This window comes from Chiloscyllium plagiosum, unplaced genomic scaffold (genome assembly GCF_037043375.1).
Source record: "Chiloscyllium plagiosum isolate Xiang-an unplaced genomic scaffold, Cpla_swu_hap1 HiC_scaffold_46, whole genome shotgun sequence".
Taxonomy (NCBI): domain Eukaryota; kingdom Metazoa; phylum Chordata; class Chondrichthyes; order Orectolobiformes; family Hemiscylliidae; genus Chiloscyllium; species Chiloscyllium plagiosum.
In genome coordinates, this window is record NW_028270184.1 from 44,401,065 (window position 1) to 44,426,715 (window position 25,651).

Here is a 25,651-nt window from a genome sequence, read left to right on the forward strand (position 1 = left end):
TGTGGGAAGGAAGTTTGACAGTCAGGAGAGTTGAAGAGGGCGATGCTGAGTTGAATGGTTGGATCCAGGATGAGATTGGGAGAGGTGAGAATTGGAAACTGGTGACGTAGCAGTTGATGCCCACCTGTCCTACAACCTATCTGCTTCACCCTGCCCTCTGACCTCTCATCATCACCCCCCCGCCTGCATCTACCTATCACCTTTCAAGCTACCTTCCGCCTAGCTCCACCCCACCCTCCTGTATATCTCTCAGAACCTTTCCCCCATTCCACAGTTTCCTTATGAAGGGTTTGTGCTTGAAATATGGATTCTCCTGCTCCTCAGCTGCTGCTGGACCTGCTGTGCTTTTTCAGCGCCACACCTTTCAACTGTGATCTCCAGCATCTGTAGTCCTCACATTCTCTCAGCCTCTAAAAGTAAGTGATGAACGCATTTGAACTCTTTCTGACATGCTACCTCAGACTGATCATTTGTGGAATGGGAACAGAAATGTAGTGCTCCCCTGTGTAAAATCAGATTGGAGATCCAAATCTAGATTTGGGACGTAACAGTGGGAGTGAGTGAAAGACCATCAGATTCAGAAATATCGTTTTATTCTTGAGAACAATTTAGCAAGAGCCAAGGTGGGAGTGACACCTTTTGTGGTGGAGAAGTCGAAGGAAGACCAGGAAATTGAGGAGTTAAAAGACAAATAACCAGGAAATTTTCCAGACTGTGTAATAACAAGATCCCACTGTCATAGGTTAAAGCAAGAAGCAAAAAAGTAAAAAAAGAAAGACAAAGGAGTGGAAATTTAATTATCTGGCTGTTTCATGTAATGGTGCATGAAGAGGCAGAGGGTCAGGCAGAGGTGTTTAGTCCTGAAAGGCTAATGGCCTTACAACAGAAATTTACATAAATTAATGCACACTCAGAAAAGGAATCAGAATATATTGTCGAGCGTTACCAAATTAAAGACAGAATCCAAATGAAAATGGAGATCACGGTAGGTTAGTGCAGAGGAGAAATGGGCCAAACTTAAACAGATTGTGCTGGTGGTCGCGTACAGACACAACGTGTTACGGATATCACATGATCTACCTGCAGGAGATTATCGAGGTATAACTGCAGGAGGTCAGCTGGAAGACTCAGGCTCAGGTACAAAAGCATTTCTACTGGCCTGGAATGCACAAGGACGTGATTATTTTTTGCCGTATGTGTCATACATGCCGAATGGTAGGTAAGCCACAGGGAGGACGAAAACCAGAACCTTTGTTGCCAATTCATGCATTCGACGGACCTTTCACGTGGGTTATCATTAGTTGTGTAGGACCCTTTCTAAAATAATAGTGGAAACCAATATTTGCTGACCATAATGGATGTGTCTGTCAGATTACCAGAGGCAATTCTATTACAGAGTATAAAGGCAAAAAGGATGGTGGAGGGTTTTGTAGCTTTCTTTACTCAGTACGGCCTACCCAGAGAGTTTCCGTCAGTCCAAGGGAGTCATTTTACTGCTCGGCTGTTTAAGTAAATCATGGATAGCTTAGGCATATAACACTTCAAATCAAGTGCGTCCCATCCTGAATTGCAGGGAGCATTGGAAAGTTGGCATCAGACGCAGAAGACCATGTTAACAGCGTACTGTCAAGATTGGTCAAATGATTGGGATAAAGGTGTCCCATTAAATTGTTTGCCATTAGAGATTACCCGAACGACTCTACTCAGTTTGCTCCCTTTGAGTAAATATTCGGATTGAAGTGAGAGGGCTTTGGAATTAATTAAAGAGAAATTAACAGGACGGGAGTAGGAGATCTCACAGTTGGGTTATGTAACTGAGGTGAGGGAGCGATTAAATAGAGTATGTGAGTTAGCTAAACAACACTGGAAGAGGGCACAGCATAGAATGAAGCAAGTGGCAGATAAAAACTATGAAATTTGATGGTTTTTTTCTCGGTGGGGATACCACCAGTGGTAGGGAATCCCTTCAAAGCCAGGTTTGGTGTCCGCTTCCAAATGGAGTAAAAAGTAGAGTCAGGTAAACTATCTAGTAAAGATGCTGGATATAAAAAAAGGTAGCAGGTATGTCATGTGAATACGTTGAATGAATAATGCACCAGCCACATTCCAAAGACTCATGAACAGAGTCGTAGCCAGATTAACAAATTTTGCAGTTTATCAGTTAGATGGAAGGCATGGAAAGATCACATGTTACAGTCGGCAGAGCTCGTTGAACGATTACAAAAAGGAAAACTGATAAAAAAAAAACAAAAAGAAAACAGAATTTGTGAAGACAGAGGCAACGTTCTTAGGACATTACAGTGTGCATGGAAGGTTGACCTCATGGAACACAAAGACGAAGGGCTTTGAGATATTTCCACAACCATCCTCGATTTTGGGGACTGAGTAGATTCCATTGGAAGTTTGTTCCAACTTCAGCAGCGTCGTGGGTTTACTAAAAAAGGACACAACATTTTGGTGTATAGAACAATTCCAACAGGCATTTGAAAATTCCAAAGCAGCATTAACCACTGCACCAGTTTTAGCTACAACAAATATTTTGAAAGTCTTTAAAATTGCGATTGTTAGAAGCGATATAGGTGTTGGAGATGTATGAATGCAGGAACATGAGAATGGAATGGAATGTCCAATTGGCTACCTATATAAAAAAAAACCGAACACCCACCGGAAAGAAAATGCTCCACTAGTAAAAAAGGATTATTGAGTTGGGTACTGGCCAGACAATATGTTATTGTTTATGTGACAAACGGGTTGTCGGAGATGAATGTATAAAAATTACAATCCTTTTGCATTTTTTGAAAGATTTAAAGACTAAGATATGAGAATATTTCATTAGAGTCTGATATTACCAACTTTTAACTGCCAAAATATATACGTTGTGGGCTGTAAAACTGTGGTAGCGCATGTGTTATCGCAGATTGAAAGGAAAACTTGCAGATAAGATTTGACATATTCCAATGTTACATATGTGTGCAGAATTAATACAAAGGAGTAAGTTAATTATTTTTCCATTTCGTAGTTTTGGGCTTCAGAATTACAGGAAAAGAAATGAAGCCATCTTTTCATTCTGATGCTTCTTTTTTTTTCCTGCGGTGTGGGGGAATGCTATGCAGCTGAAAGCATGTCTTGTCACTTTAAGACAGAATGGGTTTTGCTGAATATAACGTACAGCCAGAGCTGCCAGCTAATGGTAAGGCTTTTCCAAATGCAACAATTGGCTGGTAAATAGATACGTGAGTTCTGGTTGCTGTTTTGATCACAATTAGTTTAAAATAATGCCCAGGATAACAGAAGCCAATAGAATTTGGATGTCATTGTTTTGACGCGTGGACACCAATCAAATTATGAGAATTTAATGTGTCATGGGGAGTATATACACCTAGCACTTTGAACACAAGACAGAGAGAAACTGCTGTGGAGCCGGAGAGGTAACTGGTCATCTAAAACAATCTCTATCAAAGATACCTTTTCATACAAAACCTAGTTGCAGTTAAACAAAAAGGTGACCTATGGATATCAGCACCTGGAAGAGTGAAGACAGCGGATGAGACAAAGCATGTGTGGTCCTGAGATTAATTGAATGTAATGTTTAATTCGTGGGTTACAAGAACAGTGTTTTTTTTCGAGTTGGAGTCAGTTAGTAATCAGTTAAGAAAAGGGTGTCTTGTATTTGTGAATAGTTGCTGCTAGTGATCACTATTAAACTTAAGAAACTAAATTGTTTTTTTTTAAATAGTGGAATGTTGGAGTTTTGTCACGCATATTTTAACAAATTAAGTGGCATAGTGAGCTTTTCTGGGTGTTTGCTTTAATTAACAGAAGGGGTCGAGCTCCACGTCGTAAATGTCCTTCCACACTAACCCCATTTCCTTGCACTTGTTCCACATCCTTCATTTCCTATCCACATATTTGTCCGAATGCATTTTTAATGTTGTTGATGTACCCCCCTCGAATACATCCTTGAGCAGCTCTTTACATCTGCGTACCAGTCTCTGTGTAAAAGGGTACCCCTCAAGTTCCCTTTTCACCTTCCATCTAACCTTAAACTGATGCCCTCTCGTCCTTGATTCTCCAAAACTTGGAAAAAGACTGAGAGCATTCACCATATCGATGCCCCACATGATCTTATATACCTCTACTAGTTCCCCATTCAGTCTCCTCTGATGTAAAGAATTCCAATGATATCCAAATTCTCCGTTTAACTCAGGCCATTGGGTTGTGGCAACATCCTTGTAAATTTCTTCCGCATTCTTTCTAGTTTAATAACACCCTTCCTATAACAAAATGACAAAACCTGAACACAATACTTCAAGTGCAGTCCCGCCAATGTTTGTATACCTGCGACATAACGTCCAAACTTCCATACTCAATGCCCTGACTGATGAAGGCCAGTATGCCAAAAGCCTTCTGTCTCCCTGTGACTCCACATTCAGAGAATCGTGAACCTGAACTTCAAAGTCTCTCTGTCCACTACCCCTTTAAGGAACTACCATTCACCATGAAACACCTACCTTGATTTGATTTTCCAAATTGCAAGACCTCACACCTTTCTATGTTAAACTCCCTTTGCCATTTCTCGGTCCACTTCCCCAGTTGATCAGGGTCTTGCTTCATTTCTTGATAACCTTCCTCACTGTCCATGATACTGAATATTTTGATCTCATCTGCAAATTTAATCATCATGCTTGTTACAATCTCATTCTAATCATTGGTAAGAGATAACAAACAGTAATGAGCCCAGCACTTTCCCCTGAGATTCTCCACTAGTTCACTAATATCCTTCAGGTAAGGAAAATTCCATCCTTTACCTGGTCTGACCTCCATGTGACTCCAGGCCCACAACAATCTGCTTGACCCTTATCGGCCCTATGGGCAATTAAGATGGGCAATTACTGCTGCTTATCCAGCAATGCCCTCATCCAGAGAATGAATAAAAAGTTACAGGCCTCCAGTCCTACAAACATCTTTCCACTATTAACCTCTCCTTCCTAACATCAAGCCAATTGTGCATCCAATTTGCCTGCTCCCCTGCATTCTATGCGATCCAAACTTCTAGAGCAGCCTATCATGTGGAACCTAATCAAAGGCCTGACTGAAATCTATACAGAATACGTCTACTGCTCTCTATGTCGACTGATTCAAGAATCTAAACAAAACCATCTTAATACAATTATGAATCCTTGCAGATAGAGTATTTGAGGCAATCTCTACAGATTTGATCGTCTTTGTAAGGAATGATCTCCTTACCATAGACACCGATTTTTGTATCATGAAATGATAGAGAAGAAACTGAATGTTGGATATATAGAGCTATGAGAGAATAGAAATGGTTGCACTGAAACTTGAGGATTGGTTGCAATCACTTATTTCCAGAAGAGACGTTGATAGGGTGAGAAATTCCATACTTTAACCAGGATTGATTGGTTTGATTTATTGTCAAGTGCACCTCAGTACAGGGAAACACTTTATTTATGAGCAGTGGAGGCAAATCATGGTAAGCATGACCAGACAGATCATGACTTGGACAGAGTATGGCGTGCAGGTTACACTGAACAGGACGTGCACTAGACAAGATCAACATGAACAAGATCAGCATTATTTGAACTTAGAGTGTCCATTATTCAGTTTAATATGGCTTTCCTAATTGTTTCTAAGCCTTAATTAACTCTCCCCATATTAATACCAGTCAGTGTGTGGCCCTGCACTGAACGTCAGGTTATTCACAATCCTCAACAGCAGCCACAATATCTTCCTTCTGAAACAAGTAGCTTTTCCCACCAGCTTCCGCCCTACATAGAGAAGAGAACACCAGGCTGTTTTCTCGGAGATGGAAGGTGCCTCCTTGAGATTTCACACAAAGCATTTTACTTCCCTGCTCACCACGAGAAAAGCACGTTAAAGTCCCACGTGTGTATCATAAGCAACGGAGCCAGGAGGAACAACCTGGAGCAATCTGTCTGTGCAGCCTCTGATCCACTTGGTCATTATGTTAAAGCATCAATTAGGAGACAGTGAGGACTGCAGATGCTGGAAATCAGAGATGGGAGTGTGGTGCTGGAAAAGCACAGCAGGTCAGGCAGCATCCGAGTGGCAGAAGAATCGATGTTTTGGGCATACGCGTTTCATCAGGAATCAGCATTGATTACCTCATTCTGTCCCTGTGTAAGAGCGTTGAGGGGCTGAATGGTCTCCTCCTTCTGTCCATGTGTGAGTGACTCAAGGGGCAGAATGGCCTCCTCCTTTTCTGGTGGAAGTGACTCAAGGCGCTGAATGGCTTCTTCCTCGTCCGATTGGACATGGCTAATGGTTCCTGTTTGACAGCTCGATTTGCTGACGAGCATGATGATGCTGCAGCTTTAAGACATTATTTTGTCCTGGTTTCTTTTAAGACACAGATTGAACGATCGTTACCAAGATGGTTAGTTAAGGCCACAGAGTAAACAGCGAGGGGGGCCTTGGGTCAATTGTAATGCATCCTGAATGGGTGTGGTCAACTTTCACAGATTAGGATCTCTGGGTTTTGGTTTCGCAGTAACATCAGAAACTATTGGGTTCTCCACAGAGTTATAAGCTTCAGTGACTATCTCCTGGCTGCTACAGTCGCTGACATTTTTTTAATAGATGATTTTTTTCCCTCCTGGAGAACTGTCTGTGAGAATTTGTTTTTTTTTTGCCAAGTGGTTGTGTTTATGGTATCTGACTATATTGGTACAGTTAGTTATTAATAGGATTGTAGATACTATTCTGCGCTCCTTTTGGGCTTTTCGAGATTACCCTCCCTGGATGTGCACGGGAAGAGATTATTTTCCATTCTCTCTTTCTGTGCAAGGAAAAATATTATGGTAAACTGGGTGACTGAAGGCCCTCCTGGACTTTCGAATTGGCACCGAATAATCCTGGAATATATTCCCCTTGACTTCCTTACAAACATAAAATCTGGCAGCCCTTCTTGAATTACACAGATACAGATACTTCGGACATTCTATCAAGGGCTTTTATGAATTAAGACAACGAACCTGGCTGGCCCGGAGGCCATTTGGAGAGGATTACCGCACGAATACGGGTTTTGTTACGATCTGATGTTAACACATTCCGAGCATGTACTTTACTACTCAATTTCTGTGCTATCCGTCGTTTATTCTTTTTAGTAATGTAAGCGATTTAATCATACACTCTGGTTATTTGTAGGTTAGATTAGTAGTTAGTTGAGTTTTACCTTCTTTTTTCCTTTTCGGTATCTCTTCTTTTGTTTGATAGATTTTGGCTATTATGCAGTTAAGATTTAATTGTATATCAATGTTTATACCTTTTTTATTTGTAATCTTGTAAAAATATATTACATTTTCAATAAAAATATCTATACATAAAAAGATTTTGAATTGTGTTGTTTTTCTAATTTACTCTTTCTTTGATTATATTTTAATGATAGTGCTCAAATAAACTGTTTTACTTAACATCAAGTAGTTTCACCAATCGCATTACATCTGAACCAGTTGTTATATTTGCCTTTAGAGTAACATAATGGTTGGATGTAAACTACCACGACAAAATATTTTTAAGGAGCTCTGGCCTGTTCCATAACACTGGACTCCTTGTGTAATAGGCAGGAGGGTCTGAATGGGCTATCCCTCTTCTTGCTCAGTATTGTCAATGGGCTGAATGGCTTCCTCATATTCCTGTGAGCTTGAGATGCTGAATGAATTCCTCCGGTCCCTGTGGGATTAAGCAGCATCTCGCAGTATTGTTACGTGAATGCTACATATACTTTCACAGTATATTGTCTCGGTCTTGCTGCACATGGACACAGGCTGCTTCAGGAGCTGACGGGGCGACACATTGTTGTGAACATTGAATAATCTTCAAGAAACATCACCCCTTCTGACCTTATGATGGGGGAATGACATTGATGAAGCAGCTGAAGATGTTTGTGAAGAGGAAGCTAACCTGAGGATCTCCCACAGAGATGTCCCGGAACTGAGATAATGGACATCCACACACCTCAAACACCTTCCATTTTCCTCTGATTGACTCCAACCAGTGGGGAGTTAACGCCGATCCTCAAACAAATCCAAATTTTGATTAACTTCTTGACGTCATCCTCAGCCAAGCACTGCCTTGATATCAGGGCCAGTCACTGTTTTCTGAAACTTTGTGTTCATATCACATGTTCATAGCAATACGTCATGGTATTGGTGCAGGGAGTGCTTATTTAAAACAGACGGTATTGAATGTCAGCAATTTGCTTTTTCATCATGTTAGGAAAGTTGGATGACAAAGTTTTTTAAAGAAGGGGTAGCTGAATTTGACCTGACAGAGATTTAAGGGCTATGATGATTTGGACATTGAAGAGGATTTCAGACCAAGAGCAGATCAGCCATGATCTTAGTGAAGGGCAAGGCAGGCTCGAGGGGGATGAGCGTCCTGCCCCTGCTTCTGATGTTCTCACATTCTGTTGTTGGAAGGTTAGTGGGTGTTATTTTCCTGGACTGGCGGTTGTTGAACGTTGCAGTCAGCGATGTGAGCCATTTCTGGATGAGGTATGGGGGGCTGTATTCACAGTTCTGGGTCTACAACATGACCAACAAATGAAGCACAATTTGCAGAAAGGGGAAGCCCTGTAAAGAGAGATGGGGGGCCTCTTTCATACCCAGCCTGGGTTTTTAAATTACATTTCACAGATCACTTCAAACCGTGTGTGACAATACTGAGGGGCTGAATGGTATTCCTGGTTTCTCTGCACCAGGAGATAGCAATACGTGGCCTCCAACTGCTCCTGTCTAGCAGGTTTCAGGGGCTGAATGGAACATGGAACTGGAGAGCATTAGACACTTTGACCCTTCTCCACCAGGCACTAAGATTGTAGCTGATCAGGCTGTGCTTTCAGCCCCACTTTCCTGTCCATATCCTATTATCCGTGGCACAATTCCCTGTCAAGTGCTTAACAAACTCAGCCTAGAATCAATGTGAACATACAGGTACGATAAACTTCCAGTGAAGAGAATTCTGACTTGAAAGGTCGTTTCAGATTTTCTCCTCATCACTCTTATAGAATCAAAGAGTCATGCAGCATGGAAACAGACCTATTAGTCCAATCTGTTCAATCCCACCAGATAACCAAATCTGATCTTGTCCCATTTGCCAACATGTGGCCAGTATCCCGCGTCTTTCAGACACTTTTTAAATGTACAATTACATCACCTTCACCACTTCCTCTGACAGCACTTTCTGCAAACTCCACACTCTGCGTGAAACATTTGCACTTCGTGCAAAAGTTTCGTTCTAAATTATTCCCCGCTCGCCTTCTACCTATCCCCTCTTGATTTTGACACCTTATCCTGGCAAACAGACTGTGACTATTCAGCCTATTCATGCACATGTCTTTTTTTGGCTTGCACACATTGCTGACAGGAGAAACACTGAGGGAGAGAGTGCAGGAGAGGCCACTCCTTCTCGGGCAGATCACATTTTCTTCATCTCTGAGTTGAGTCACACGATAATATCATCCTCAGCCAAACTGGACCATATGAGGTTTCATTGAACATTGTCCAAACTATTTCTACATCACATTCCCTGCTCCATGTGGGTACATCGTTACTGCTTTTTCCTTAGCAAAAAATAGTCAATTTGAAATGTGTTTATATGTCATTTAAAAATTTTGAAATGTTTATGCATTCAGAGTACCTGTGTTAAAATGAAGGCATCTTATTTTTTAACAAATGCAGAAATTGCTGCAAAAACTCAGCAGGTCTGTCAGCATCCAGATGCCTTTCAAATGTTGTAATTGGATCAGCCTCCACCACTCCCTTTGATAGCTCATTCCTCTGCGTGAAATAGTGCCGCTTAGGCCTCTTCCAAATCTTTCCCCTCTCACTTTCAACCAATGGCCTCTACGTTTGGCCGCCCCTACCCTGGGAAGAAACCTTGACTACTCACCCTATCCATGGCAGCTATGATTTTATAAACCACTACTGCTGCGAAATGTGATCCCAACCAACACGAATGTCTGTGCTCACAGTCTTCCCTGGGCCTAAATTCTGAAAGTCAATACTGAGACCTCTTCCTTCTCCATCAAGACACAATTCTAACACCATTTACTCAGTTTGTCTAGACGTATTATGAAGCTTCTCTGTGGAATTTGTACCTGAAACTTGTTACCCGGAGATAAGGACACGAGCACCACTCAGCAGTAGTCCCTAAAGCTACAACATGATTCTCCGGTGTGCTCATCAGACTGTCTTGACATGCTGTGACACACCTCCGCAATAGGCAAGACTTGAATCCAGACCGTTTGGTCCAGGACGAGGGACACTACCACAGAAATTTGTATTTGGAATCAAATCCCGGTTTCTGGCTCAGAGGCACAGGTACTGCCCATGCAACAAGATCTAAACTATGCCCAGACTTTAGGTCACATTTTAGATGCCAGCTTTCAGCTCGGTATGGGATTTCTTAAAATCTGTTTAACATTACTGAACTACACAGAGTGTTTTTCATTGTTTAACAGATGCAAGGTATTTGTCTCAAAACGGGAGATGGGGGGGATGGTAGCTTTCTTTACTCGGTGTGGGCGACACAGAGAGATTCAGTCAGGCCAAGGTTCTCATTTTAATGCTCAGCTGTTCAAGGAAATCATGGATAGCTTAGGCATACAGCACTTCAAATCAAGTGCACCCCATCCTGAATCCCAGACAGCATTGGAAAGTTAGCATCAGACACTGAAGACCATGTTAACAGCAAACTGTCAGGATTGGCCAAATGATTGGGATAAAAGTGTCCCATTAAATTGCTTATCATCGAAGATGCCCCAAATCAATCTCCTCAGTTTACTTCCTTTTAGTCAATATTTATACATGAAGTGAGAGGTCCTTTGAAATTTGTTAAATATAAATTGACAGGATCGAAGTCGGAGGTCTCACACTTGGATTATGCATGTGAGGTGAGGGAGAAATTAAATTGAGTCAGTGAGTTAGCTAAATAGCACCTGAAGTGGGCGCGACGTAGAGTAAAGTCGGTGGAGATGATGTATTAGTGTTGCCAGCAGTGGTGGGACATCACTTCAAAGCCAGGTTTAATGGCCGCTTTCAAATAAAAAAAAACTGTTGAATCAATTAAACTACGTGGTAGAGATACCAGATAAGACAAAAACGTTATTGAGTATGTCATGTGAATGAATAATGCTCCAACCACAATTAAGGCACAGGAACAGATTTGTGGCCAGATGAACAAATTGTGCAGTTTGTCTGTATGATGTAGTGATCTTTAGCAAGTGATTGAAAGCTCACATGTTACAGTTGGCAGAGCATGTTGAAAGATTACAAGAAGCAAACTTGGTAATAACTTAAAGAAAACAGAATTCACAAAGGCAGGGGTGATGTTCTTGGGACATTACATTGGACATGGAAGGTTGACGCCCTGGACCACAAAGACGAAGGGCTTTGAGGAATTTCACGACCATCCTCGAAGAAAGAGGTGCTTCGGTTTTTCGAACTGAGTGGATTCTATCGGAAGTTTATTCCAAATTTCAGCAGCGTATTGTCACCACTGCTGGATTTATTAAAGAAGACCACAGAATTGTGGTAGACAGAACAATGCCAGGAGGCATTTGAGAATTTTAAAGCAGGTTTAATCACCACACCAGTTTTAGCTACGCCAAATATTTTGAATCCTTTTGAAAATTGTGTCTGATGCTCGGGATATTGGGGTCAGAGATGTATTGATGCAGAAAGATTATGATGGAATTGAATGAGCTGAAAAATGTGTTGCTGGAAAAGCGCAGCAGGTAAGGCAGAACCCAAGGAGCAGGAGAATCAACGTTTCGGGCATGAGCCCTTCTTCAGGAAAACCTTGGATGCTGCCTGACCTGCTGCGCTTTTCCAGCAACACATTTTTCAGGTCTGATCTCCACCATCTGCAGTCCTCATTTTCTCCTAGATGGGATTGAATGGCCAATTGGCAACTTGTCGAAAAAGCTCAATATCCACCAGAAATAAATACAACATCCCCATTTTTGAAAAAGAATGATTAAGTTTCGTACTGGCCTGACAGTAATTTAATGTTTACATGACAAACAAATTGTCAGAGACAGTTGTGGACAACAACGGCAATCCTCTCGTATTTTGGGGGGGATATTTTAAGACCAAAATATGAGACTATTTCATTGGAGTCTTATGTTACTGACATTCAACTGAAAAAAAGGGTATGCTGTGGGTCGTAAAAATGTTACAGCAGATGTGTTATCGTGAAATTAAAGGAAGAATTGCAGTTAAAATTTGACTTATTCCAGTGTTATATATGTGTGCAGAATTAATATGAATGGTATAACTGAGATTAATACTTTTGTATTTCATAAATATGGGATTAAGAATTAGAGGAAAAGAAAGGAAGCTATCTTTTCATTCTGTTGGTTCATTTTTTTTTGCCTGAATGGGGGAGATGTTATGAAGGTGAAAGCATGTCAGGTCACTTTAAGAGAGAACAGGTTTTGCTGAATAGAAAGTACAGCCACAGATGCCAGGTAAAGGTCAGACTGTTCCAAATGTAGCAATTAGCTGGGATATCGATACCAGAGTTTTGGTTGCTGTTTTGATAGCAATTCAAATGCAATCAAGGAGTTTAAATAACGCTCAGGATACCAGAAGCCAACGGAATTTGAATATTATTGTTTGGACACCTGGAAAGCAATCAAGTTATGAGAATTATTGTACCATGGGGAGTATATGAACCCAGCATTTTGAACACTAGAGGGAGAGCCACTGCCATCCAACAGCAGAGTAACGACTGCAGAGCAGAAGTGCTCACTGACCATCTCAAACCGTCTCTATCAAAGATACATGTTCATGTCAAACCGACTTGCAGTGAACAAAACATGACCCAGGGAGATCATGAGCTGGAAGAGTGAACACAGCGGGGAAGATTGAGTCTGTGTGGTCTTGAGATTGGAAGTTTTAAAATGTGGGTTGTTGGAACAACATATTTTTACAGAGTTGGAGTCAGATAGTAAGTAGCTAAGACAAGCGGGGCTTGGATTTGTGAATAGTTGTTATTTCGTGTTCACTATTAAAGTTAAGAAACTAACTTGTTATTTTTTGTTTAAGTAGTGGAATGTAGGACATTTGTGTCGCTCGTATTTTAACAGATTACGAGGTGAGGCGAGCTTTTCTGGGTGTTTGGTTTTAATTAACAGAAGGGTTCGACTCCAACTTGCAAATGTCCATCCACACTCACCCCATTTCCCTGAAGTTGGCCCATATCCTTTCCTATCCACATATTTATCCAAATGCTTTTGAGATGTTGTTAATGCACCCCTCAACCACATTTGCTGGTAGCTCATCCCCATATCAGCCTCTGTGTAAAGGGAACCAGCCCCTCAGGTTCCCTTTCATTCCTTCCCCTCTAACCTTAAACTCATCCCATCTCGTCCTCGTTTCTTTAAACTTTGGAAAAGACTGAGAGCATTCACCCTATCCATATCCCTCATGATCTTATACAGCTCTATAAGATCCCCCCTCAGTCTCCTTCACTCTAAAAAAAAGTTCCTAGCTTGTCCAACCTCTCCATATAACTCAGGCCGTTGGGTCCCAGCAACGTCCTTGTAAATTTCTTCATCACTCTTTCTAATTTCATAACATCCTCCCTATAACAAAGATGATAAAACTGAACACAATACTCCAAGTGCGGCCTTACCAAAGTCCTGTGTAACTAAATTCCCAACTTCTATACTCAATATCCTGTCTGATGAAGGTCAGTGTGCCAAAAGCCTTCTTCACTGCCCTGTCTACCTGTCATTCCACTCTCAGGGAACCGTGCACCTGAACGCCAAGGTCTCTCTGCCGACTACACCCTGTAGGGTGTAGGCTCCCATTCACCGTGAAACTCCTAACTTAATTTGAGTTTCCAAAATGTAAGACCTCACACATCTATATTAATTTCCCCTTGCCAATTTTCGGTCCACTTCCCCACGTGATTAAAGTCCTGTTGCAATTTCTGATAAACTTCCTCACTGATCACGCTACCATTTATTTTAATCTCATCTAAAAACTTACTAATCATGGCTTATACATTCACAACCAAATCATAGATAACAAACAGCTATGGACCCAGCCTCCATTCTGAGAAGCATCCTTCCACTGAACCCTCTGCTTCCCACCATCAAGTCAACTGTGTACTCAATTGGCCAGTTTCCCCAGCATTCCACACGATGTAACCTTACAGAGCAGGCTGCCATGTGGAAACTTATCAAAGGCCTTACTGGAATCCATAGAGACTACGTTTACCGCTCTGCCCTCGTCAACCTTCTTGGTCACTTAATCAGAGAACTCGAACAAATTTGGGAAGCATGACAGCCTACTCATAAGTTTATGCTGACTGCTCTGAATCAAACCCTGTGTAAGGAATGAGTGCAGTCAATGGTATTCTGTGCTTCATTGTAAGATGATTCGAGTACATAAGTAAAGCCATCTTCCTGCTATTATAGAGCCTTGCTGACAGAGCATTTGGGGCACTCTGTACAGATTTGATCTCCTTTGTAAGGAATGATCTCCTTAACACAGACACGGGTGATGGTAACATGAGGATAGAGTGAAGAAGCTGAGTGTTTCATCTGTAGAGATGTGTGAGGTGAAGAAATGGCGATGCTGAAACACGAGGAGTGGCAGCGATCACTTATTTCCAAAAGAGACATTGACAGGGAGAGAAATTCCATTCTTTACCCAGGATTGATTGGTTTGATTTATTGCCAGGTGTACTTCAGTACAGGGAAACACTTTATATATGAGCAGTGGAGGCAGATCATTCTGATTTTATAAACCTTTATTGATGTGAAATGAGACTCTAATCAACACGAATGGCTGCACTTTCAGTCATCCAGGGCCTAAATTCTGAAATGCAATACCGACACCTCTTCCTTCTCCATCGGGTCACAATTCTAAACCCGTTTCAATCAGTTTGTTCAGATGTATCATGAGACACTTCTGTGGGATTTACACCTAAACCTTTGTACGCGGAGGTAGGGACACTAGCATCACTCAGCAATACCCATAAAGCTGTAATATTATTTTCCTGTCTGTTTGTTCATCAGCCTGTTCTGACATGTTGTGATATATCTCTGCAACAGGCAGGACATGAATACATGCCTTCTAGTCCAGAGCTAGGAACACTATCACACAAGTTCAGGAATTGGAATCAAATCCAGAGCTCTGGCTCAGGGGCAGGGACACTACTCACTACTCTACCATACCCAGATTTTGGATCATATTTTAAGTGCCAGATTTCAGCTCGGTGTGGATTTATAATAATCAGGTTACCATTACTGAGCTACACAAAACATTTTGTATTCTTAAACAAATGAACAATATTTGTCCCAACTGTGTGATGTTGAGTGCACATGCTGTGCCATCGAAATTAACTATGAACGTCTTTAATCGCTATTATCTGAAATCTACAATATTAGGTAAAGAAATCCTGCAGTAACAGTCTGCCCAATGAAGGGTCTCGAATAGATTTTTATCACTGAACACCACAGACGAAGAAAAAGCATAATTTCTGCCCCCAAAACACCGATCAGTTTTACCCAACTCTCAGGTGTTGCCCTCTTCCTAAGATCATGAAATGATACCAGGCCGCTGATTACTGTCCAGCCTCTCCTCCCCACTGACTGCGTTTGCAATCTGTCCCTCCTCCCCCTAACCACACAAGGCAAACCAAGGTCATGGTCTTTGTGAAAATCAAGGCCGGAGTGTGCAGGCTTCTTGGAGATGGGGAGGGAATTTTAAAATTAAACGGGAAAGGTGAGTAGGTAGTAACAGCACACACTGGGGTGAGGAGTGGCAGATTCAGTTTAGTTTGGATTATTGAGAGGAATTGGATTTGGTAAATCAAACAAGAACAGGACCTATACAATTAAAAGTAGAGCCTTTGGCAGTGCTGTAGTACAGAGACCAAGGCCGTCAGGTTTAATTCATTAAAATTTGCATCTCATGAAGATAGTGTGGTTAAGAAGGTGTTTAACACACTTGTCTTCATAGGTCAGACCTTTGAGTTTCGGAATTGGGACGTCATGTTGAGGTTGTACAGGACATTGGTGAGACCTCTTCTGGAATACTGTGTCCAGTCTGGTCACCCTGCCCGCTCATTCTTTCGGCACACCTCACTCTGTGTGAAAAAACTGCCCCTTAGGTGACTTTTAAATGTTCCCCTCTCACCTTAAGCCTATGTCCTCTAGTTTTGGACTCCCCGTACCCTTAGAAAGCACCTTGACTATTCACTTTGACATTATTGACCTTGATATTATTAAGCTGGAGAGGGTTCAGAAGAGATTAACCTGAATGTTTTTGGGAATGGAGGGATTGAGCTATAAGGAGAGGTTGGGTAGGCTGGGATCGTTTTCACTGGAGAGCATGAGATTAAGGGGTAACTTTACAGAGGTTTATAAAATAATGAGAGGTACAGATAAACTGAAGGGCTGATGTCTTTTCCCTCGAGTTGGGGATTCAAAACTGAGGGATATTTTAAGGTGTGACGAAAAAGATTTACAAAAATCATGAGGTAATTATTTTAGACAGAATCTGGCTTGGGTGTGGAATGATCTTCCTGAGGGAGTGGTGAAAGCAAGGACAGTTACAACGTTTAAAGGACTTTTAGATCAGTCCAAGGATAAGACATCAGTTTGGATGGTGCTGTGAGCAGCTGCCCTCTCCCTCCCCCTCTCTAAATTAATCCCTGTTGGTTTTCACCCTCTGCCAATGTCTGTGCAGTGGCGTGGGGAGGCCAGCAGAAGGTGGCATTGTATCACTTTAAGCACCACAGAGACTGCCAGATCTGCCCAACACAGACACACAGATACACAGACAGCAATTTTAAAATATGAGTGACGGAGAACTCCCAAATTCCACTATTTAAAGAAAAATATCAATTTATATCTTTTACTCTGAAAGTGAACATTTTACGTCAACTATTCACAACTCTGAGACCCCATTTCTCTTAACAGCTTATTACCCGACTCCAACTCTACAGCAATGTACTGTTTCAAAAAGACACTTATTAAAATTACATAAACATAATTTCAAAACCACACAGCAGCTGTTTTTTTCATCTGACATCCTTTTTTCCCATGTTTCTTGGGAAGACTGGCTCATGTTCAAGGATGCTATCGAAGTGTCTACATTTCAGCATTCTGCAACCTGGGAACACATCCTTCCATGACACTGTCTCTCAGTCTCCCCATCTCTGTCTATTTCCCAAAACCCTCCCATGTGGTGACATTTAAACTGATTCGCCTGCCATCTCTCTCTGGCAGTGATGTTCACACCCACAGCACCCCTTTGTCATGGCACAATGTAGATATGGATCTGTAAATGGGTGGGAGCTGCACATCCCGCCACTTCCAGTATGGGCTGCAAGTTTCCCCACACTGGGCAGAGATCTAACACAGTGTTACTGAGCAATGAACTGGGGTGGTGTACACAGTCCTACATGCTGGGAGGATAACTCTCCTGGTTTACTGATCAATGCACTGGGGTGGGGTACACAGCTCTGCATGCTGGGAGGGTAACTGTTCCTGGTTTACAGATCAATGCACTGGGGTGGGGTACACAGCTCTGCATGCTGGGAGGATAACTGCTCCTGGTTTACTGATCAATGCACTGGGGTGGGGTAAACAGCTCTGCATGCTGGAGGGTAACTGCTCCTGGTTTACAGATCAATGCACTGGGGTGGGGTACACAGCTCTGCATGCTGGGAGGGTAACTGCTCCTGGTTTACAGATCAATGCACTGGGGTGGGGTACACAGCTCTGCATGCTGGGAGCGTAACTGCTCCTGGTTTACAGATCAATGCACTGGGGTGATGTACACAGTCCTACATGCTGAGAGGGTAACTGCTCCTGGTTTACAGATGAATTCATGGGTGACCACTGCACAGGTCGCTGTGCTGGTCAGACAATGATGTGGTCTGTGCAGCTCCCCATGCTGGATGGATATTTGTTTCAGGTTTACACATAAGTGTCTGTTGTGGTCTGCACAGCTCCCCGTGCTGGACAGATATCTAGCCCGGGTTTTTAGATCAATGCACCGCTGTGGTCTGCACAGCTCCCAGTGCTGGACAGATATCTAGTCCGGGGTTATAGATCAATGCATGGGTGTGATCTGCATTGCTTCCCATGCTGAATACTTGCTGGAGGAACACAGCAATCCAGGCAGCATCAGGAGGTGTAGAATCTGATGTTTCTGGTGTAGCCCTCCTTCAGGACTCTTACAGAACGGTTTCACCCGAAATGTCAGCCTCTCTACCTCCTGATGCTGTCTGGTTTGCTGTGTTCTCCCAGCTTCCTGTCTGTCTACTTTGGACTCCAGCATCTGCAGCTTTTCTGTCTCAATCCCAGCTTCCCAAACTGGACAGATGTCTAGTCTGCGTTTGAAGATAAGTGCTGTGACATGATCTCTGCAGTGTTCCACGCTGGACAGATTGCTGGATTGTCTTGACAAGTGCAATGAATGAATCTGGACAGATTGCTGGGTTGTAATGAGCAGTACATTAGCCTGGTATGTACATTGTTCCACGGTGAACTGATATCTCCTCTGGGTTGATGGTGTCTGGGCTGGTTCTGTGAGGTGGATTGAGAATGTGTTATATCTAACCATTTCAGCTGATCTGACAATGCCTTTAGTTCCCATTCCTGTGACTGGACCCTCCGTCTCTCACCCCATTAATATTACAGTGTGTCCATGTACAGTACATCAGGTTGGTGGGGTGGGTAGGGGGGAAAGGTGATGGACAGGTCAAGGAGTTCCCCGGAACGTTCTGTCCCCGACATTCTATAACTGTCATTCCCCGGAACGTTTTGTTCCCAACATTCTATAATTGACATTCCCCGGAACATTCTGTCCCCGACCTTGTTTGTGAACGGCCGGAAGTCAGTGAATTGAACAAACGATAAGATCCCGAGGGAAGAGATCCCGTTCCAGGGAGAAGGAGACACTATTCTTAAGGCCCCTCAAGCAGTTAAATGGGTGGATATGTTTTCCATGCGTTTACATTTCTTCACGACACAGGATCGACCACAATTTAGAACAAAATACAGAAATTCCCAAACTCCGTTTCTCTTCAGGAATCTGGGAGAGAATCCTTCAGGACAGCAACGTTTCCTCCCTCCGTATTAGGAACTGGGAAGGAGTGACCTGTGTCTGCTCTCGAGTGATCGAGTGTGTGGGAATGTTCTAGAAACTATCTGTCCTTATGCATGTGTCTCTGTGTATTTGGGGATGGAGAGCTTCTTGTGGTTTATGTCATATTTTTGTCAGTAATTCAAACCTTCCCATTTATTATTTGAGCTCCAATTATTTTACTAAATCCCTGAAGACAGGGACACATTTGAAAATCTCACTGGGTTCCCAATCAAACGGGTCCCTTTTCCTCCAGGCTGATGGATAATGGGTGTGTTTTCCTTCCTCACAGTTAACGTAGTGACCATCTACGTCCTGCTTTATAAAGATTGTGGATTGTCTCCATGTGTCAGATGTTACCTGGGTGCCATGGCAGCAGCAGATCTCCTGGTCATTATCCTCGACCTGATACTGAGACACATTCCCATTGTTTATCGGGAACAGTTTTATTTCCTGATGGACTCCGTCCCCGTGTGTAATATCCACGCATTCTTGCTTTATGCAGCCACTGACTGCTCTGTCTGGTTCACCGTCACTTTCACCTTTGATCGGTTTGTGGCCATTTGTTGCCAGAAGCTGAAAAGTAAATATTGCAGTGAGAAAACGTCGGCTGTGGTTCTGGGAACAGTGACTGTGGTGAGCTGTTTAAAGAACATTTCCTGGTATTTTATGTTCAAGGCTCATTATCGGCTGGTGAACCGCCCCTGGTTTTGTGATATAACAGTCGCTGTTCTGTTATCCAGTGTTTGGGTCACAATTGAGTTCCCCCACAACATTCTAACCCCGTGTGTCCCATTTCTCCTGATTCTGCTGCTCAATGATCTCACCGTCAGACACATTTCAGCGACCAGCAGAGCCCGCAGGAGACTCCGCGCTCACAACAATGGGGACGCTCAGTCTGACACTGAAATGAGAAACCGAAAAAAATCCATCATTTTAGTGTTTGTGATCTCGGCCAATTTCATCCTGTTATGGTCAACGTTAATGCTGTATTCTATATGGAGTCGGATGGATTGGATTGTGGATACCCCTGTGTACCTCCATCGCTTTGTGCAGGAACTGGGCTTCATGCTGCAGCTCCTCAGTTGCTGCACAAACACCGCGATTTATGCCGTGACCCAGACTAAGTTCAGGCAGCAGCTGAAGAATGTGCTGAAATATCCCTTCACCCAAATCCATCCATCAATCAAATTCCCTCATTAATCAATCCATCCTGGATTTTCTCATTTGAGTTCAGTGTTTCAGCGATGGAGCAGCCTGTCGCTATGGAAACAGACTGAGGGTAGCGCTGGTTTGTCCATCCTTATCCCACAGTGGGGTTACAGGGAAACATTTCAATGTTTCTCACAACTCGGGGCACGATTACACTGACTGTATCTATCACTTCCATTTGTAAACAATACAAATGTTGATTAAAGCGTGCCGAGCAGCAGATGAACGATGTTGTTGTGTGTCTTTGTGTTGGAGAAGCTGAGCTGGAGAGAGACAGATCCAGCCCCGAGTCCTGCTCCTCAGGGAAGGGGAGGCACCGCGCCCTGAACTCAGGAGCTGGGTTTCACTCCCTCTGTCCCCTTCCTGCAGCCTTGCCTCCCCATTTCCTCTCCCCCACTCTTTCTACTCAATTATGTCTCTCTCTTTATTCAGCACACACTATCTTTCTGAACACTCTCCCTCATCCCCCCTCTCTCACACCCCAGGTTTCTTCACCTGACTCCACTCTTTCATCTCCCCCAACCCCTTTCTCTCTCATGCCGTCTCTGTCTCCCTGCCGCAATTCCGTGTCTCCCCTATATTCCCTCCGACCTCCTCCCATATCCCACCCCCACCACCTACAGACAGCCTCACCACCAACCCCAGCCCCAGACTCTGGGTTAGAGGGAGAGGGAAGAATTAGGGAGACATAGTGTTTCAGAGAGGGAGGGAGGGGCAGGAGGGAGAGAGATTCAGTCAGTGAGAAACAGAGGGAGGCGGGGAGAGAGAGAGACACCGAGGGAGGGGGATCGAGAGTGAGAGACGGTGGAGAGAGTGAAGGAGCGGGGATAGACAGAGGGGGAGAGAGAGAGAGGGTGAGGGGGAGAGGGAGGTAGAGAGAGAGAGACGGGATGACATCATGAGAGAGAGGGGCGAGAGAAAGAGTGGGCGAGAGAAAGAATGAGACTGAGAGAGGGGCGAGAGAGGGGGCAAGAGAGAAAGAGACAGAGAGAGAGGCGAGGAGAGAGAGATAAAGGGGGCAAGAAGAGCGGGGAGCAGAGAGAGAGACAGAAAAAGATAGAGGGCAGAGAGAGAGTGAGGTGGTGCGAGCGAGTGAGGGGGCGAGAGAGAGACAGGATGAGAGATGGGGGCAAGGGAAAGCGGGATGCCGAGAGAGAGAGAGCGGGGAAGAGAGAGAGGGATGAGAGAGAGAGGTAGGTGAGAGAGAGAGAGCGAGAGCGAGAGAAAGATAGTGAGAGAAGAAGGGCATAAAGGAGAGAGGTGTGTGTGAGAGGGTGATCGAGAGAGCAGGGGCAGGAGAGAGAGTGTGAGAGCGAGAGCGAGCCGGAGGGGGCAAGAGAAGTCGAGACAGAAAAAGAGAGGGAGACAGACAGACAGAGAGGGAGGGAGGGAGGGAGAAAAGGAGCGAGAGAGAGAGGGGAGGGCGAGACAGAGGGGATGGCGAGAGAGGGGGAGAGCGAGAGAGGGAGGGGAGAGCGAGAGAGGGGAGGGCGAGAGAGGGGAGGGCGAGAGAGTGGGGAGGGCTAGAGTGTGGGCAGGCCGAGAGAGGGTAGGGCAAGGGAGGGGGAGGGAGAGAGAGGGGAGGTTGAGATAGAAGAGAGGGAGAGAGTGGGGAGGGCGAGAGAGAGGAGGACGAGAGAGAGGGAAGGATGAGAGAGGGGGGCGGGCGGAGGGGTGGGCGAGAGAGAGTGGGCTGAGTGAGAGAGAGGGGAAGGGCGAGAGAGAGGGGAAGGAGAGAGAAGGGCGAGAGAGAGAGCAGGGCAAGAGAGAGGGTGAGGGAGAGGGAGAGGGGAGCGCGAGAGACGGGAGGGTGGGTGAGAGCGGATCGCGAGAGAGGGGAGGGCGAGAGAGTTGAGGGTGAGAGAGATGAGGGCGAGAGAGATGAGAGTGAGAGAGGGGATGGCGAGAGAGGGTAGGGAGAGAGAGGGGAGGGCGAGAGAGGGGAGGGTGAGAGAGATGAGGGGAAACGAGGGGAGGGGGAGAGAGTGGGGAGAGAGGGGAGGGGAGGGCAGAGGGGGAAGGGGGTGGGTGAGAGGTGGGAGGGCGAGAGAGGGGAGGGCGAGAGAGGGGAGGGTGAGAGACGGGAGCGCGAAAGCGATGAGGTGAATTGTGGGTGGGCGACAGAGGGGAGGGTGAGAGAGGGGTGGGAGTGAGAGGGGATGGCGAGAGATGGGAGGGCGAAAGAGATGAGCGGGAGAGAGGGAAGGGTGAGAAAGTGGAAGGCCAGAGACAGGAGAGGGTAAGAGAGAGGAGGAGGGCGAGAGAGAGGGGAGGCAAGAGAGGGGCGGGTGAGAGAAAGGAGAGGGCGAGAGTGTGGGGAGGGAAAGAGAGGGGCGGGCGAGAGAGGGGGAAGAGAGAGAGGGGAGAGCGAAAGCGATGAGGGGGAGACAGGGGAGGGCGAGATAGTAGAGGCCGCGTGAGAGAAGGGCGAAAGAGATGGGTTGACGAGGGGGTGCGCGAGAGAGGGGTGGGAGTGAGAGGGGATGGCGAGAGATGGGTGGGTGAAACAGATGAGCAGGAGAGAGGGGATGGCGAGAGAGGGGAAGGCCAGAGAGAGGGGAGGGGTAGAGAGAGGATGAGGGTGAGAGAGGGGAGGCAAGAGAGTGGTGGGTGAGAGAAAGGGGAGGGCGAGAGTGTGGGGAGGGAGAGAGAGGGGAGGGCGAGAGAGGGGGAGGGGAGAGAAAGGGGAGGGCGAGAAAGAGGGGAGGGTGAGAGAGATGAGGGTTGCGACAGGACGGGAAGCGAGGCGAGGTGGAGCGAGAGGAGGGGGGAGAGATGGGAGGGGACAGAGGGAATGGGTGAGAGAAAAGGGAGCGCGAGAGGAGGAGGTGGGAGAGAGCAGACCGCGAGAGAGGGGTGGATGAGAAAAAGTGATGGGCAAGATAAGGGGGCGGTCGAGAGGAAGGCGAGGTCGAGAGAGAGGGGATGGCGAGAGAGAGAAGGGGAGAGAGGGGGCGGGCGAGGGGGGATAGATAGAGAGGGGGAGGTCGAGAGAGAAGGGAGGGCGAGAGCGAGGGAAGGCAGAGAGCAGGAAAGCTTGAGAGAGAGGGGTAGGGTGAGGGAGAGGGGAGAGGGCGAAAAGAGGAGAGCGAGAGAGGGGAGTGTGAGAGATGGGGAGTGGAGGGCGAGAGATTGGGGAGGGCGAAAGAGAGGGGAGGGCCATAGAGTGGGGAGGGCGAGAGAGTAGAGGGCGAGAGAGAGAGGAGGGCGAGCGAGAGGGGAGGGTGAGAGAGTGGGGATGGCAAGAGAGGGGAGGGCGAGAGAGGGGAGGGCGAGAGATGAGAGGGTGAGAGAGATGAGGGGTGCGAGGGCAGGTCGAGCGAAGGGAGGGGACAGAGTGGATGGGCGAGAGGTAGGGCAGGGCGAGAAAGAGGAGGGCGAGGGAGTGGAGGGCGTGAGAGAGAATGGAGAGCAAGAGGTAGGTGATAGAATGGTCAGGTCGAGAGAGGGGAGGGCGAGAGAGTGGAGGGCGAGAGGGGGAGGGTGAGAGAAATGGGAGTGCGAGAGAGAGGGAAGGGCGAGAGACAGGGGAGAGCGAGTGAGGGGAGGGCTAGAAAGATGAGGTGGAGCAAGTGGAGGGGGAGTGAGGGAAGGGGAGATAGGGAATGGGTCAGAGACGGTAATGCGAGAGACGGTAGGCGAGAGACGGGAGGGCAAGATGGGGAAGGACGAGGGTGGGGAGGATGAGAGAGCGGAAGGAGCGAGTGGGAGGGGAGAGAGCGGATGGGGCAGAGGGGGGAAGGAGAGTGAGGGGAGAGCGAGTGAGGGGAGGGCAAAAGAGTTAAGGGGAGAGATGGGAAGGTGAGAGAGGTGACGGCGAGATGGGGATGGCGAGAGGGAAGCCTTTGGGCTAGAGAGGAGTGGGAGAGAAGGGGGAGGGAGAGAGAGGGGAGGGAGAGTGAGAGGAGGGAGAGTGAGGGGAGGGAGAGAGAGGAGGGCGAGAGCGCTGGAGAGGCGAAGCAGACGTGAGGGAGAGAGTGGAGGGCGAGAGAGGGTAGGGCGAGAGTGCTGGGAGGGCGAAGAGGGGAGGGTGAGAGGGTGGGGAGGGCGAGAGAGAATTGAGACCGAGTGAGTGGAGGGCAAAAGAGATAAGGGGGAGAGAGGGGAGGGCATGCTGTGGAGGGAGAGAGGGAGGGGTGGGAAAGAGAGGGGAGGGAGAGAAGGGGAGGCAGAGAGAGGGGAGGGAGAGAGAGATTGGACGGATAGAGTTGGGAGGGTGACAGAGAGGGGCGGGCGAGAGAGGGGAGAGTGAGAGAAAGGGGAGGGAGAGAAAGGGGAGGGCGAGAGAGTGAGGGGGCGAGAGAGAGGGTAGGGCGAGGGAGATGAGGCAAAGCGAGCAGAGGGAGAGCGAGGGAAGGGGGACAGAGGGAATTGGCAAGAGACGAGAGGGAGAGAGACAGTAGGGCGAGAGACGGGAGGGCGAGGGGGAGGATGGGGAGGGAGAGAGAGGGGAGGGTGAGAGAGCGGAGGGAGATAGTGGGAAGGGAGAGAAGGGAGGGCGAGAGAGGGGAGGGCGAGTGAGGGGAGGGCGAGTGAGGGGAGAGCAAAAGAGATAAGGGGAGAGAGGGGAAGGCGAGAGAGGGGAGGGCGAGATGTGGAGGGCGAGAGGGAGGCGTGAGGGCTAGAGAGTGGTGGGCGACAAAGGGGAGGGAGAGAAAGGGGAGGGAGAGAGAGGGGAGGGAGAGAGTGGAGGACGAGACAGCGGGGAAGGCAAGAGGGAGAGAGGGGGAGGGAGAGAGGGGAAGGCAAGAGAGGGGAGGGTGAGAGAGGGGAGCGTAGAGAGCGGAGGGAGAGAGTGGGAAGGGAGAGAGGGGAGGGCGAGTGAGGGGAGGGCAAAAGAGATAAGGGGAGAGAGGGGAAGGCGAGAGAGGGGAGGGCGAGACAGCGGGGAAGGCAAGAGGGAGAGAGGGGGGAGGGAGAGAGGGGAAGGCAAGAGAGGGGAGGGTGAGAGAAAGGGGAGGGCGAGAGAGAGGGAAGGGCGGGAGAAAGGGGAAGGCGAGAGAGTCGGGAGGGCGAAAGTGAGGCAAGGGCGAGAGATAAGGGAGAGCGAGAGAGGGGAGGGCGAGAGAGGAAGTTCGAGACAGAGGGGAGGGCGATAGAGGGGAAGGCAAGAGAGGGGAGGGCGAGAAAGGGGAGGGAGAGAAATGGGAGAGAGAGGGGAGGGAGAGAGAGGAGGGCGAGAGAGCGGGGAAGGCGGAAGAGATGAGGGGCAGTGAGGGGAGGGGGAGCGAGGGGAGTAAGAGACGGGTGTGCGAGAGAGGAGAGACCAAGAGGTGGAGGGC

The 25,651-nt window shown here is 46.5% G+C and overlaps 1 pseudogene; it reads left to right on the top strand.

Annotated features, from left to right (window-relative positions):
• LOC148136332 (putative G protein-coupled receptor 139) overlaps positions 1-20,360 on the top strand; it is a 61,262-nt pseudogene extending 40,902 nt beyond the window's left edge.
• The last annotated feature ends 5,291 nt before the right edge of the window (positions 20,361-25,651 follow it).